We start from the raw sequence: 14,568 nt of genomic DNA on the forward strand, positions 1-14,568 counted from the left end.
TCTTTTGTTCGTGTTTCCCTTGCCACTAATAAGCAGTGTGTGGGGAGTCACTTTAATTAATATCCCAGCAGCAACTATTGTGAGGGCACTTTTCCCAGCCAAACACTGAGAGCCACAGACATGGCCTCTTTTCATCCCAGGGAGGCTCCTTCTTTTTTTTTTTTTTTTTTTTTTTTTGCAGTACCCGGGCCTCTCACTGCTGTGGCCTCTCCCGTTGCGGAGCACAGGCTCCGGACGCGCAGGCTCAGCGGCCATGGCTCACAGGCCCAGCCGCTCCGCGGCACGTGGGATCTTCCCGGACTGGGGCACGAACCCGCGTCCCCTGCATTGGCAGGCCGACTCCCAACCACTGCGCCACCAGGGAAGCCCCTCAGGGAGGCTCTTTCTGCTTCTCGTGACCACAAGCCCGTCTTCTCTTGGCTCAAAGTCCTCTCAGGTATGCCGTATCAGGAGCGGGATCAGACCTGCGGTTTTTAATGCTGTGATTAGGAAGCTGCTGATGGAACTGGAGCAGAGGAAAAGAGGATAGATGAAGTGTTAATTAGAGGATCTGTGAAGAGGGGGAAATTGCCTCCAGAAGCCTGGCTTGGCTCTGGGAAAGGGAAAAATGGACTAGAGGGGCTGGGAGATCAGGAGAGTTAGTCACTGAGCCACACTAGTGATGTTTGGCCTGTTTTTGTAAAACTGAGCCCCTGGCCTCCCACACTCTGAGGGATCAGTAGCCCAGGCCCTTGTCTTAGCAGAGTTCCCAGAGTGGGGGGGGAGGCATCCTGCAATGACCGAGGAAGGATAGCTTCTAGAGTGAGCTAGCAGCTCCAAGACTTCTAAAAAGACCACAAAATCCAGCAACCTCATAACAAAGCAGAGCCCCAGAGGAGTCATTTAAACTCCTATCTGGCCACTGACTGTGCACAGCCGTTCCAGGACCAAGTAGATGCCAAGGTGTGCCTGACAGAGCTGAGCTGTGCTGGAAACACAAAACTGTCCAACCATTCATGGAGAAATTCTACCCGGCGCCCAGGGAAGCCAGGTTTTCATCCAGCTCTCTGCAAAACAAAGAAGTAAGTAACGGTGTCTTCATTATTAAATTCTATTGTATGATCTCCACATAGGCTTAAGAGAGGCCCCTTTGATTAGTGGGCCCCTGAAAGAGAGCTGCCAGGAAGCACTCTGAGGGCTCTCTGTCAAGCTGGGAAGTCATCCTGGTGGATAACGATGCAAAGACATTTTTCTATCCATCCATCCATCCATCCATTCTTTGAACCAATGAATATTTCTTGAGTAACTACCATGTACCTAGAGACCCAGGGCACTGAGCTGGAGATGGCAAGGGAAGAAAACTTCCTAATAATGAAAGGAGAAATAGCTCTGTCCTGGTTGGGTGAAGAGAGGAAATCTTGACTTTTCCTGTCATTAAGAAAACGTAGAGCCTCTAATGATATTTATAAATCTAGAATCTAGAATCTACTGAAAGAAAAGAACTTTGTTTTCCTCTTACTCTAGAGAAAGGAAAGAAACACAAGCTGGTCATTAATTAGAATCAACCATTAAGTCTGTGAGGTGTGGGGCTGCTAAAAGGTGGTAATTTGCTTTGCAGTTCGGCTCTGTACCTGGGACACAGCACAGCCCCTAGTGAGGCAGTGCTTTTCTATGCCCTCTGTCTTGAGCTTTTGGAAAATAGGTCAAGTAAGCCAGAAGCTGCCCAGAGGGAAAAGGCTGGAAAGAAGCTCATGTGCCAGCCTGTCTGGGGAGCAGAGAGTGGGGACTTGAGATGTAGCTCCGGGGACATGAGTCCCTGCCTCTCCAGGGGACTCCCCCATAGACTGAGGAGGGTGCTAAGGGATGACCAGGTGCCTTAGCTGTCTCGTGCCAGGGGGTCTGGGGGGAATGGAAGCAGCAGGGAGGGCCCTTTTCTGAGCCAATGCGCAGACTCCTGGGAAGGGTTGAGATTTCTGCTGTTTAAGGAATGAAATGGTTGGAAGCTCATGTACCCACTGAAAATGCTCCTCAGGATTATACTGACATGTTGGGCAGGGTTTTCTCCGGGTACCGAGAAATTGTGAGGCTGGATGGTGTGCAGCAGAGAGAGGCGCTGTGAGAGAAACCCCCCTTGGGAGCCATTTCTGCAGGATGAGAGTGTGCTGTCTGACAGCCCCATGTCCCCCATGGGGAACTGGCTCACTCGAAGCCAAACCTAGGGGAACAAAAGTTTTTCTTCCAGTCGAACCCTAGGGCTGGGGCAAGACCTCATGCTTTTATAATTCTCGGTAAAGAATGAGGAAATCATTGTGAAGTAACCTTCTGACCGTGTCTGGCCTTTCTGTCTCCAGCTACAAACATTGACAAGCTTTTTCCAGAGGTATTTCAATTATTTGCTTGTCCAAGTGACTGGTTCTTTTTCCAACCAAGCTGATGCCCGAGACTATATAGAGAGAAGGAAGCACACCTGAAGCCTAGTCTCCACCGTGGAAACCTATCACGTGTCACCCTTGCCAATATAGGACATGACCAAGAATCACAAAGTAAGAAGAACAAAATAAGCCAACAAAACATCTGAGACTCCAGAGTCGATGTCACAAGATGTTCCATTTAATTTTATTTATTTATACCCTACCTATTTGTAAAAAATGTGTCAGAGCACATTTAGATCATTCACATGTGAAATCTCTCAGGGCCCCATTTTGAATCCATTTACACGAACTTTATACATAATTCTCACAAGTTGTCTCAGCTCTCAGGTATAAAAAGCAGCAGAAAGTTAAATGTGGAAGAAGCTACTATAGATAGGTAAACTGATAACAGCAGGAAATGAGGGTCAACAAGAGAGGAGCCAGAAAAACTACTATAAGAGTCCCAAGAACTCAAAACTAACTATCTAGACCCATTTAGTATAAGGTTAAAGAACCCTTAGAATCTTAAATCTACTCTAGACTGATACTGATATTTTTAATGGATGACCCTAAGTCTCTAAGAGAAGGTAAAATTATGTTCACTTCACCTTGTTTAGGAAGTTGGAATATATTTGGTTAGGAAGATTTTTGCCTCATATCACTAAAATTTCCTGTTCATATAAACTTTCAAGTATTGGAAGACTTAGTCATCTAGAATGACTCAAGGTACAAGGTTCGGAGAAGCCCAGATAGCAAATTTTCATCTTGAACGCAGGTGTGTTTAGGGTTTAAATCAGTTGGCTCTTGATACAAAGTATACTTCTCATCTTGAAAGGTGTAATTTGCAAATGGAATTAATGTGATTCATACACAATGAATCCGAACCACAGGACCAATTTTTCATTTAGAATCCATATGAGCTTACAAAGGACCAAATGGAAGTGGTGCCTCCCCAAATTAAAAACAAAAGTTTAGAAATATAATTCAAGGTGTTTGATCTGCTAGAACCAAGTAACTTTTTGGTTTGGTTGGTATGTTCTGGACCCCTGGAATTGGCTGGGTGTAGGGCACACTGGCCACTGGTCTTTGGCTGCTAAGAATCCATTCCCCTCCTTACATGGAGGGAATCCTGATGGAGAGATGGGCTCTATCTCTCACATAGAAGCCAGAGACACCCAGTTACCTCTCATAGCCCCAACAGGATGTGAGCATGTGACTCAGGATTGAGCCAGGATTAGCCTTGGCTTTTGAATCCACAGAGGGTGCTAATCTTTGGTGAAGCCTACACTATTTTAATAAGATAGGGAGAAGTGTCAGGGTAGGGGGAAATGATTGCCCTTGGAAAAATCAAGCCTTTTTTGTAGGATAGTCTGTGATGTGTGTGTGTATATGTGTGTGTGTGCGTGGGTGCGCATGCATATAACGTATATGTGATAGAAATACTCCTAGAGTCACACTTTGGGGTATAGGTGATGATAAGCCAAGGAAAATGGAAACAGTGGTACCAGAGAAAGAATCTGGATCTGCCCTAACATTTACATATTGATACTAGGGTGAGACATGGCCTGGATCCAGTGATACAAAAAGTAAACATAATATTGGTAATAATAGTAATAAAAAATCTTATATTTTTTGAATGCTTAATATGTGCCAAGTACTGTGCTAAGGAATTAGCACAAATTATCTCATTTAATACTTATTGTTAATATATATGGTGGGTCCTGTTCATGTCTGCATTCTAGAACACTAGTCATGACTGCTAGATCACCAAATCCAGGGGTCATTTTTAAGTCCTCATCTTGATCTTTAGTGGCATAGACCATATTAACTTCTTCCTCCTTTGGAAGTTTGCCTACTTTGTTTTCTAGGACACTATATTATTTTGGTTATCCCATCCTCTGGCCACTACTCTATTTCTTTTGTGACCTACTCTTTCTCTGCTCTCACCTCTTATATAGGGGTCTTCCATCCTAAGCCTTCACACTCTCTATGGGTGATTCCATAAATTATAGTACCACCTATATATTGATGATACTCAAATAACAACAGGAGTAATAACTAACATTTATTGAGTGGTTTCTATCTTCTAGTTTCTTTGCATGTTAGTGGTTTATATGTAAAAACTTATTTGATACTCAACATCTGAAGTAGGTTCAATTATTGTCCTGGTTTTATAGATGAGGAAACTAAAGTACAGAGGCTTGTCAAGGTCACAGTGCTAGTCAGTGTTTCAGGCAGAATTCCAACACGGGTGTTTACCTCAAGAACCTGAGTATGGGACCCTCTTTAAGAAAAAGAATACAAAATGACAAATAAAAATTAAGTAGAAAAGTGAATATTTATTTAGAATGAGAAAAGAAATCACGACAAGTTGAGAATCTTAAAGAACAGACAGAGGCTTCCATTTTGGGCTAAGATAGAGTAACAGGTACCACATTTACTGATACAACCAACAACACCATCAGAAAAAGTGGACAAAATATATAAAACAATGACTTTTCAAGATACTGGGTATCAAGAAGCAAAGGACAATGATCCCTAAGAAATGGGAAACAAATGAAATAAACCTTACAATCTCCCTACCTTACTTCATTTATAGCTTCTAGGCTGTAGTGCAAAGAAGGGAAATCCAGGAAGAACCGGGTAGACTACCTGAATTGTGAGGTTGAGCTGAAAGTCTGGGGAAAAGATACTAGAGTTCATAAACAGAGTCCTGGAGAAGAAAGAGCTGTAGGAAGAGAGAATTCCAGAGATCTGCAGAGAGTTCCCCTTTTAAGTATTTGACAGAGCACTCATCAATGCATATGTGTGAGGAAACTACACAGGCTGGAGAAAGAATCATATGAAAGGATTAGAAGGAACAGTACCTAGTGTTTGTACAAGGTCAAGAATAGTACCTCTTCCCACCAGCCAGACTGGAAACATTCATGATTCTTGAAACATAAGATAGAATACTCAGAAGTAAATTGCCTCAGTAGTAGGAAATGATTAGCTCTAGACTAAAGACTGGTCTTCTCTCACCTAAATTTTTTTTTAAAAACAAGGTGAAAAAGAATCAAGCTATTTCCTAGTAAATTAACTGCATCCCAGGAAAAAACCAAAAATATCTACAGCAACACCAAAATACCCAACAGCCAACAAGAAAAATTCATGACTGGCATCCAATAAAAAAGTTACCAAGTATGCAAATAAGCAGGAAAGTATGACCATAATAAGGAGAAAGATCAATCACAATCAAACTAGAACTCACACAGATGTTAGAATTGGTAGGCAAGGACATAAGAACAGCTATTATAACTGTATTACATATGTTTAAGGTAAATAGAAACATGAAAATTATAAAAAATACAAATTAAATCCCGAGAGATGAAAACTACAATACCTACAGTGAAAAATATCAATACATTAGAGAGAATTGATGGCAGATTAGACATCATTGAAGAGTAGTGAACTTGAAGACATAGCAATATTTAGCCATTTTAAAGTGAAGCAAACAGGGAAAAATAATTTAAGAAAATGAACAGAGTATCCATATATTGAGGGACATCTTCAAGTGGCCTACACATGAGCAATTAGATATCCTGAAAAGGAAGTGGGCAAAGAAAAATTATTTGAAAAATATTGGTCCCCAATTTTCCAAATCTCATTAAAACTACATGAAACGTAATGAATCCCAAGCACAAGAACACTGGAGAAAATGACACCAAAGCACACCATAATCAAATTGCTGAGAAAATATTCAAAGCAACTTAGAGGAAAAATGACAAGTTATAGTCAGAGGAACAAGGAAAATAATGGCAGCAGGTTTCTCATCAGAAAAAACAAAGCAAAACAAAACAAACCCAAAAAACAAAACCAAAAAAAAACCTCCAACAAGAACAACAACAACAAAAAAGCCACAAGCAAAACACAAGACAGTAGAGTGACATGTTTAAAGAACTGAAAGAAAAAAAAAAACTGTTTACACAAGATTTTATACCTAGCAAAGATATCTTTCAAGAATGAAGGCAAAATAAAGCCTTTTACAGACATACAAATGCTGAATGAATTTATCACTAACAAGCTTCCAGTACAAGAAATATTAAAGGAAGTCTGTTAGGCAGAAGAAAAATGATACTAGATGGAAATATGGATCTACAAAAAGGATTGAAAAGTATTGGAAGTGATAATTACATGGGTAAATATATGTTTATCTTACATTTAAATCTGTTTGAAAGATAACTGATCATTTGTCATCAGGCAAATGCAAATCAAAACCACAACTAAATATTACTAGGGTAGCTATTGTAAAAAAAAGATGAATAATAACATGTATTGATGAGGATGTAGAGAAATTGGAACTTTCATACACTGGAAACTGGACCACTGCTGGTAGGTATGTAAAACAGTGCAGCTCTTCTGGAAAGCAGTCTGGCAGTTCCACCAATGGTTAAACATAATTACTATATGACCCAGCAATTTTACTCCTAGGTACATAACCAAGTGAAATAAAAACACATCCACACAAAGACATGCACAAGAGTGTTTACATCAACATTATTCGTAATAGCCCCAAAGTGGAAACAACCCAATGTCCATCAACTGATGACTGGATAAAAAAGGTGGTATATTTATATAATGGAATATTATTCAGGAATAAAAATGAATAAAATATTGATGCATATTACAACTTGAATGAACCTTGAAAACATTATGGTGAGTGAAAGAAGCCAGTCACAGAAGACCACATATTATCTATTCCACTTATATGAAATGTCTAGAATAGGCAAATCTATAGAGATGGAAAGTAGATCAGTGATTACCCTGAGCTTGGAGGGATGGGAGATTGGGGAGTTATTGGCTAAAGGGTATGGGGTTTCCTTTGGGGGTGATAAAAATGTCCTGGAATTAGTGGTGATAATTGCACAATTTTGTGAATATACTAAAAGCCATCAAAATGTTCACTTTCAAAGGGTGAATTGTATAGTATGTGATTTATATCTCAATGAAACTTTAACCAAAACAAAGATAATAACAATTAACTGTGAGTTTTATAACATATGTATAAGTAGGTTGCATGAAAATATATGTTATAAAGGCCTAGAGGGAAGAACTAGAAATAACACCATTGTAAGGCTCTTATACACTGCATAAAGTGATATAATATGACTAGAAAGTACACCATGATATATTAAAGATGTATAATATAATCCCCCAACGCAGCCACTAAAATAACAAAGAGTTATAATTAATAAGCCAGCACAGGAGATAAAATGAATTTTTAAATGTACACAATCTAAAAGGAACCAGGAAAATAGGGGGAAAGAATTAAGAACAGATGGGACAAATAGAAAACAAATAACAACATGATAGATTTAAAACTAACTTTATCAGTCATCATATAAAATGTAAACAGTCTAAACACTCCAATTAAAAGGCAGAGATTATCAAATTGAATAAAGAAGCAAGAACTAATTATACATTGCCTGCAATAAGCACACTTTAAATATAAAGACACAAAATAAGTTAAATGTAAAAGGATGGGAAAAGCTTACCATGTTAATCTCAATCAAAATAAAACTGTAGTGGCTGTATTAATATCAGACAAAGTAGATTTCAGAGTAAAGAGTATTACCAGGGCTTCCCTGGTGGAGCAGTGGTTGAGAGCCCGCCTGCCGATGCAGGGGATGCGGGTTCGTTCCCCGGTCCGGGAGGATCCCGCGTGCCACGGAGCGGCTGGGCCCGTGAGCCATGGCCGCTGAGCCTGCGCGTCCGGGGCCTGTGCTCCGCAACGGGAGAGGCCACAACAGTTAGAGGCCCATGTACTGCAAAAAAAGAGTATTACCAGAAATACAGAATATCATTTCCTAGTGATGAAGGAGCCAGTTCATCAAGAGGGCATAAAAATCCTAAGTATTATGTACCTAATAACGAAGCTTTAAAATACATGAAAACTAATATAACTGCAAAGAGAAATAAACAAATCTTCAATTATAGCTAGATATTTCATTACCCCTCCCTCAATAATCAATAGAATAAGTAGAGAAAATAAGAAAATCAGTAAGAATCTAGAAGACCTGATCAACACCATCAACCAACTCAACAGATATTTAGAGAGCATGCCACCTAACAACAGCAGAATTCACATTCTTTTCACAGTCCATTAGCCAAAAGAGACCATATTCTACAGCAGGAAAAGCAGTCTCAGTGAATTTAAAAGGATTCGAGTTACTCAGTGCATGTTCTCTGGTGACAATGGAATTAAATAAGAAACCAACAAAAGAAAGATCTCTGGAAAACTTCCATATCTTTGGAAACTGAAAAGCATACCTCTAAATGGGTCAAAGAAATCAAAAGGAAAATTAGGAAGTATTTTAAATTGAATGAAAATAAACCACAGCCTATCAAAGAGCAGGAAAGGATGCTTTATAAAGGGTCCCAAGGAAAGTTTTGAAGGTGATGGCTATATTCACTATCTTATGTGTGATGTGATTCACTAACTTGTGGGTGATAATTTCATGGCCATATAACAATGCCAAAACTTGTCAAACTGTACACTCTAAATATGTGTTTATTCCCTGTCAATTATATCTCAGTACAGTAGTCAATGAAAAGTTGTTTTAAAAAGCTAACAGAGGCTGCAAAAGTAAAATAATCCAGAAAAAATGAATTTTTATTAATTAATCTCTGACACATATCTAAAATGCTTTTTTTCTAAAAATTTTTTTTTTTGCTGAATACTCTCTGATTGCCTTTCTATATGACAAAAATCTTGTAACATTATTTTCTGTGGAGAGAATAGAACGTATTCAGCCTTTCCTCTGTCTTTGTTAATCAAGACTGCTTTTTTTTTTTTTTTTTTTTTTCTGTACGCTGACCTCTCACTGTTGTGGCCTCTCCCGTTGCGGAGCACAGGCTCCGGACGCGCAGGCTCAGCGGCCATGGCTCACGGGCCCAGCCGCTCCGCAGCATGTGGGATCTTCCCAGACCGGGGCACGAACCCGTGTCCCCTGCATCGGCAGACGGACTCTCAACCACTGCGCCACCAGGGAAGCCCAAGACTGGTTTTTATTACTTACATTTTAGAAAAGTTTCAAGGTATTTTACTCCATTGGTGACAACTATGCATTCTGTTTTTGTATCATTAGAAATCATCAGGACAAGGTGAATCATATACGCCAAAATGTGACTTGCTGGGATGCAAAAACATACGTTTTCACCTACCGATATGCTTGCTATTTTTGGTGCTACTCTAGGACCATGCCCTGCGAACACAGGAATTTTGATATACTCTCTTTTGTGCAATTCCAATTGTATATGCTGCATTTTCAAGTATAATTACTGAGGGCCTGTAGGTACCAGACACTATTCTAAGTGCTTCAGGTATAGCAGTGAATGAGATGGACAAAAAAACAAAACAAAACAAAAAACGCTTGTCCTCAGGGAGCTTACATTTTAATGGCAGGAGACATAAAGTGATAAACCTTAAAATGTATAGTATGTTGTATTGCTAAGCGCTATGGCAAAAAAAATGAAGTAGGAAATGAGGAGGGGGGTTCAGTTTTATGCAGCGTGGTTAGTGGAAGTCTTACTGAGAAGGTGACTTTCAAATGAAGGTCTGAAGGATGTAAGAGAGAGAGAACCATGGGAATATCTGGGGGGAGAATGTTCCACACGGAGGAGCAGCTTGTGTAGAGACCTGAGGCTGGCTTGTGAGTGGAGAGCTGAGGGACAGAGGAGCTTCTGTGGGGGGAGGAAGGTGAGAGAAGTAGGAGAGGAGGTCAGAGCAGCAGAGTGTCCAGGTTGTGTAGGAGTGCAGATTTTACTCAGGGTAGGATGGAACATTGGAGGATTTTGAGCAGAGGGTGACAAGATCTGATTTGTCTTAATATGATCACTGTAATGGGTTGAAGTCTTAACCCCCAGTACCAGTGAGTGAGAACTCATTTGGAAATAGAATCTTTGTAGATGTAGTAAAACTAAGGATCTCGAGATGACATAGTGGATTTAGGATGGGCCCTAAATCCAATACTGGTGTCCTTATAAGAAGAGGAATAGACCCAGAAGAATCCAGAGACAGAGAGAGGAAGGCAATGAGAAGATGAAACAGAGATTGGGGTGATGCATCTACAAGACGAAGGGATGCCAAGGATTGCCAGCAACCCCCAGAAGCTAGGAGAGAGGCATGGGGCATCCAGATTCTCCCTCAAGGGTCTGCAGTGGTCTGAACCCCACTGACACTTGATTTCAGAGTTCTGGCCTCCCGAACTGTGAGAGAATAAATTTCTGTTGTTTCATGAAATTGAGTTATTTGTAGTGAGGTGGATGGACCTAGAGTCTGTCATACAGAATGAAGTAAGTCAGAAGGAGAAAAACAAATACCATATGCTAACACATATATATGTGGAATCTAAAAAAAAATGGTTCTGAAGAACCTAGGGGCAGGACAGGAATAAAGATGCAGACGTAAATAATGGACTTGAGGACACAGGGAGGGGGAAGGGTAAGCTGGGATGAAGTGAGAGAGTGGCATGGACATGTATACATTACCAAATGTAAAACAGATAGCTAGTGGGAAGCAGCCTCATAGCACAGGGAGATCAGCTCGGTGCTTTGTGACCACCTAGAGGGGTGGGAGGGAGATGCAAGAGGGAGGGGATATGGGGATATATGTGTACATATAGCTGATTCACTTTGTTGTACAGCAGAAGCTAACCCACCATTGTAAAGCAATTATACTCCAATAAAGATGTTACAAACAAAACAAAACAAAACCAAAAAAAAAGATGATGGAGGCTAAGTAGCCAAAGAGGTGGACTGTGCTGGTTCTTAAGTGCGAGTTTCTCGGCAGACTACCTTTCAGCCTGGCCAGCTTGCTCCACGTTAAGCTCTGCTGGAAGTGGGTGCCAGAGGGTGACACAAGGCTGGGGAGGGAGGAGTGCATCCTGTGCGTTGATTTCCCTTCCCGTCTGGGGCACCGCAACGATCGCTGGTTCTGATTTCCCACTTTTCCTCGTGCTCCCAGAGCCAGCCTCACGGGGCCCCCCCAGAGGTACCCGTGCACGCTGCCTATGGCTCTCTCCTCGGAGGCCCGTCTCTGTGGGCCCCTTCTCACAGGCTGTGGGTTCAGGTGAGCCTGACTCTTGTCTCTGTGCCCCCAGCCGAGGGCGGGTGGCTGCTCCCTGCCCTGACCTCTGTGCTACTTCATGCCGCCCTTGTGCCTTTTCAGTTCTCCAGTACCTGCTTAATGATTTATATTAAACTCTGTTAAAATAACTGCTGGGACCTCCCTGCTGGTCCAGTGGTTAGGCCTCCGAGCTTCCACTGCAGGGGGCGAGGGTTTCATCCCTGGTCAGGGAACTAAGATCCCGCCATGGCATGTGGCATGGCCAAACAAAAACAAAAACAAAAAAACACAGAGTGCTATGGTTTCTAGTTCCCAAACAGACTGATGCCGAAAGCATGGATGACTCCAAGAAAAATTTGAGTAACCGAAAGAATGGAGGTGCCTCAATGGAAACAGACAAGGCTGTGGAAGGAGTGGGTTTAGAGTCTGGATCTGGACAAATTCCAATTAGATGCCTGTGCACAGCCAGTGGCTTTTAATCATATTTTAAACCAAGTTTACTTAAACCTCACAAATGTTAACTCTTGTACCGTAGGTGACAAGCACGATCACGAACTTGATTTGCAGATGTAGCTATCTTATCTCACGGCATGAGATATCCAGGAGAGATGCTGAGTGTGGTCTTGGCTCTGTGAGTTCCGAGTTCCGGGGAGAAGTCTGGGCTGGAGACAACTACCTGGAGCTCACTAACACACGCAGGTGTTTAGAGCCACAGGCTGTGAGCCTGTTCTGTGACACTCCAGGTCTTAGCACAGAGCTTGGCACAGGGAAAGGCTTCATAAATATGTGCTGAATGAAGGACACATGGGTAGAAGAATCAGCAAATGGCGTTAGTTGAGTCATCGTGCCCGTAATAGTAAACTGTTTTGAAAATGAAGTTTCCTAGTAATGGAACTAATAAGACAGGGCAAAACTTGCAGACGGACTCCTCAGAATGAACTTGCTTGTCAAGCCAGGTGCAGGAACCAGGGTGATCAGGCGCCAGAGGGCATTTCCCTGGCAAGCATCCCCTGGGATTTTTTTGGAACCCAAGTGTGGTTTCTTTCAGTGCAAAGCTAGTGTGTGGAAACAGAGGCTCTGGTTCCCAGCAGTTGAACATAACATCCCATCTCTGAGCCTCCTGATGAATGAAACATGGCCTTTTGTTTAGCGTTTCTTTCTTTTATTCACCCTGGCCTCACACTTACCATCCGCTTCGAGTTCCAGTGAATTATTCATTACTCATCTCTTCTCATCATTTAGCTTGGGAGCAGGACATCCTTGGGGTTAGTCTTGCCTTTGGTCAGGTCGAACGATGGCAGGTAAGGCCCTTCCTCCTCTGGCCAGGAGCTGAGGGAGCGGAAAAGACTGCCTGGACCCCAGTGTCACCGGCAGCCACCTGGGGCTGGCCCACGCTGAGGGCCGCAGGTGTTGGGTGGCTGTCACGATTCTGCTTTTTCGCTTGTTTGTTGCAGCAGCATCGGAGGTGAGCAGGGAAAGCACCAAAGGAAACAAAACAAAAGGGTAAGAGAAAGAATTCCCAAAGCCACCTTCTTCACCCCGGAGAGCTGGTCTGTAGGCCTGGCCCATGTGAAGAAGCTGGGCTTGATCTTTCCGGCATGCGTGATTTGTTTTCCTCCCAAAGAAGAATTTCCCTTTAAAAAATAACATAGCTACATCTGCAGATCACGTGATCATGCTTGTCAGCTGCCATACAAGAGTTAAAATTTGTGAGGCTTAAGTAAACTTGGTTTAAAATATGATTAAAAGCCACTGGCTGTGCACCGTGCCCTCCCAGCATATATTTTTCTTTAACGTGTTCTTGTCATACAAATATTCAGCAATAGCTGTGAATTTTAGTGCAACTGTGCGGAGTCAATATAAAAATTTGCCTTTTGATGAGGTCTTTTGGTACAACTGTTTGCTGTGTTCTCTCCACATGCCTCCCCTGCTCTCCCTCTGGGGAGTCAAGCTGTCTGACCTCCCTTTGCCCTTGGCTGTGGGAGACCTTCCCAGGCTGAGAGGGGCCCACAGTAGCCCATCCAAAAGGAGGCCGTGATGCAGATGCAGACTAGTCCCTGCTGAACGGGAACTTTGGGGGCAGGAGGCTGCTGAATTGCTCAGACCTTCTTGCTCTTTCTTAGGACTTAGCAGAAATAATCTATCAGGTTTTATGCCTACAGTTCAAAAATTTTAGCCTGCCATCAGCCACTGATGTTCTGGGAAAGCTTCAGGGTTCTGAGCACAGGTAGGTGGTGGAAGGAAGGGGTCTTATCCCCCTTTCTACCCACCAGAGGCTGAGCACCCTCCCTTCTTCCCAGCCTCCCAAGCCGGCCTCCAGGAGCTGATGGAAAGGCAGTATTGCCTGGAGATGAAGATAAGATTGCGGGGCTGAGGGTGGTGGAGAGGGACCAGAGAGGGATGTCGCTCTCCTCCCCTCCTTACAATCACTGCTCTCAGACTCGTTTATACCGCTCATTGGCCCAGAAGCCAGGTCGGGAGTGCCTTCCCTGGCAGGCTGTCTTCAGACGGCAGAGATAAGGGGGATCCAAGAGCCGGTCATCAGGAAGCAGTTAAAGAAAACTGTCCGCCTTCCCAGTGTAATGTTTTAAGGTGTACACAGCCCACTGACAGACACTGTTTGCCTTTTGAGAGTTATGTTAGGATTTTTATGTGATCACAGAGCATGGCGTGCGACCACCGGTGCGTCAAAGGCTCAGTGCGTTCACCTTGGGTAATGCTTAACCGAAAAACTAGTAGTTGGGCCGCTCTCCCTTCCTCATGATGAGGCAAAAATGGGCTGGGTGAGCACATTTTCTGTGGAGGCGATGGGCTTTGTGAGAGCTAGGAGCTCAACTGCAGTGCCACCTGGAATGGTCCGGGCAGTTTGTCAGGCGTGGCTGTTCCCAAGTGCTTTTTTTTCTTTGTTTTGTTTTGTTTTTAACATCTTTATTGGAGTATAATTGTTTTACAATGGTGTGTTACTTTCTGCTTTATAACAAAGTGAATCAGTTATACATATACATACATATGTTCCCACATCTCTTCCCTCTTGCGTCTCCCTCCCTCCCACCCTCCCTATCCCACCCCTCT

The 14,568-nt window shown here is 42.6% G+C and overlaps 1 protein-coding gene across 1 annotated transcript in view; it reads left to right on the forward strand.

Annotated features, from left to right (window-relative positions):
• MYO3B (myosin IIIB) overlaps positions 1 to 14,568 on the forward strand; it is a 473,243-nt gene that overhangs the window by 19,466 nt on the left and 439,209 nt on the right. The gene's annotated exons all lie outside the window — the stretch shown is intronic.

Source organism: Kogia breviceps, chromosome 2 (assembly GCF_026419965.1).
Source record: "Kogia breviceps isolate mKogBre1 chromosome 2, mKogBre1 haplotype 1, whole genome shotgun sequence".
NCBI classification, from domain to species: domain Eukaryota; kingdom Metazoa; phylum Chordata; class Mammalia; order Artiodactyla; family Physeteridae; genus Kogia; species Kogia breviceps.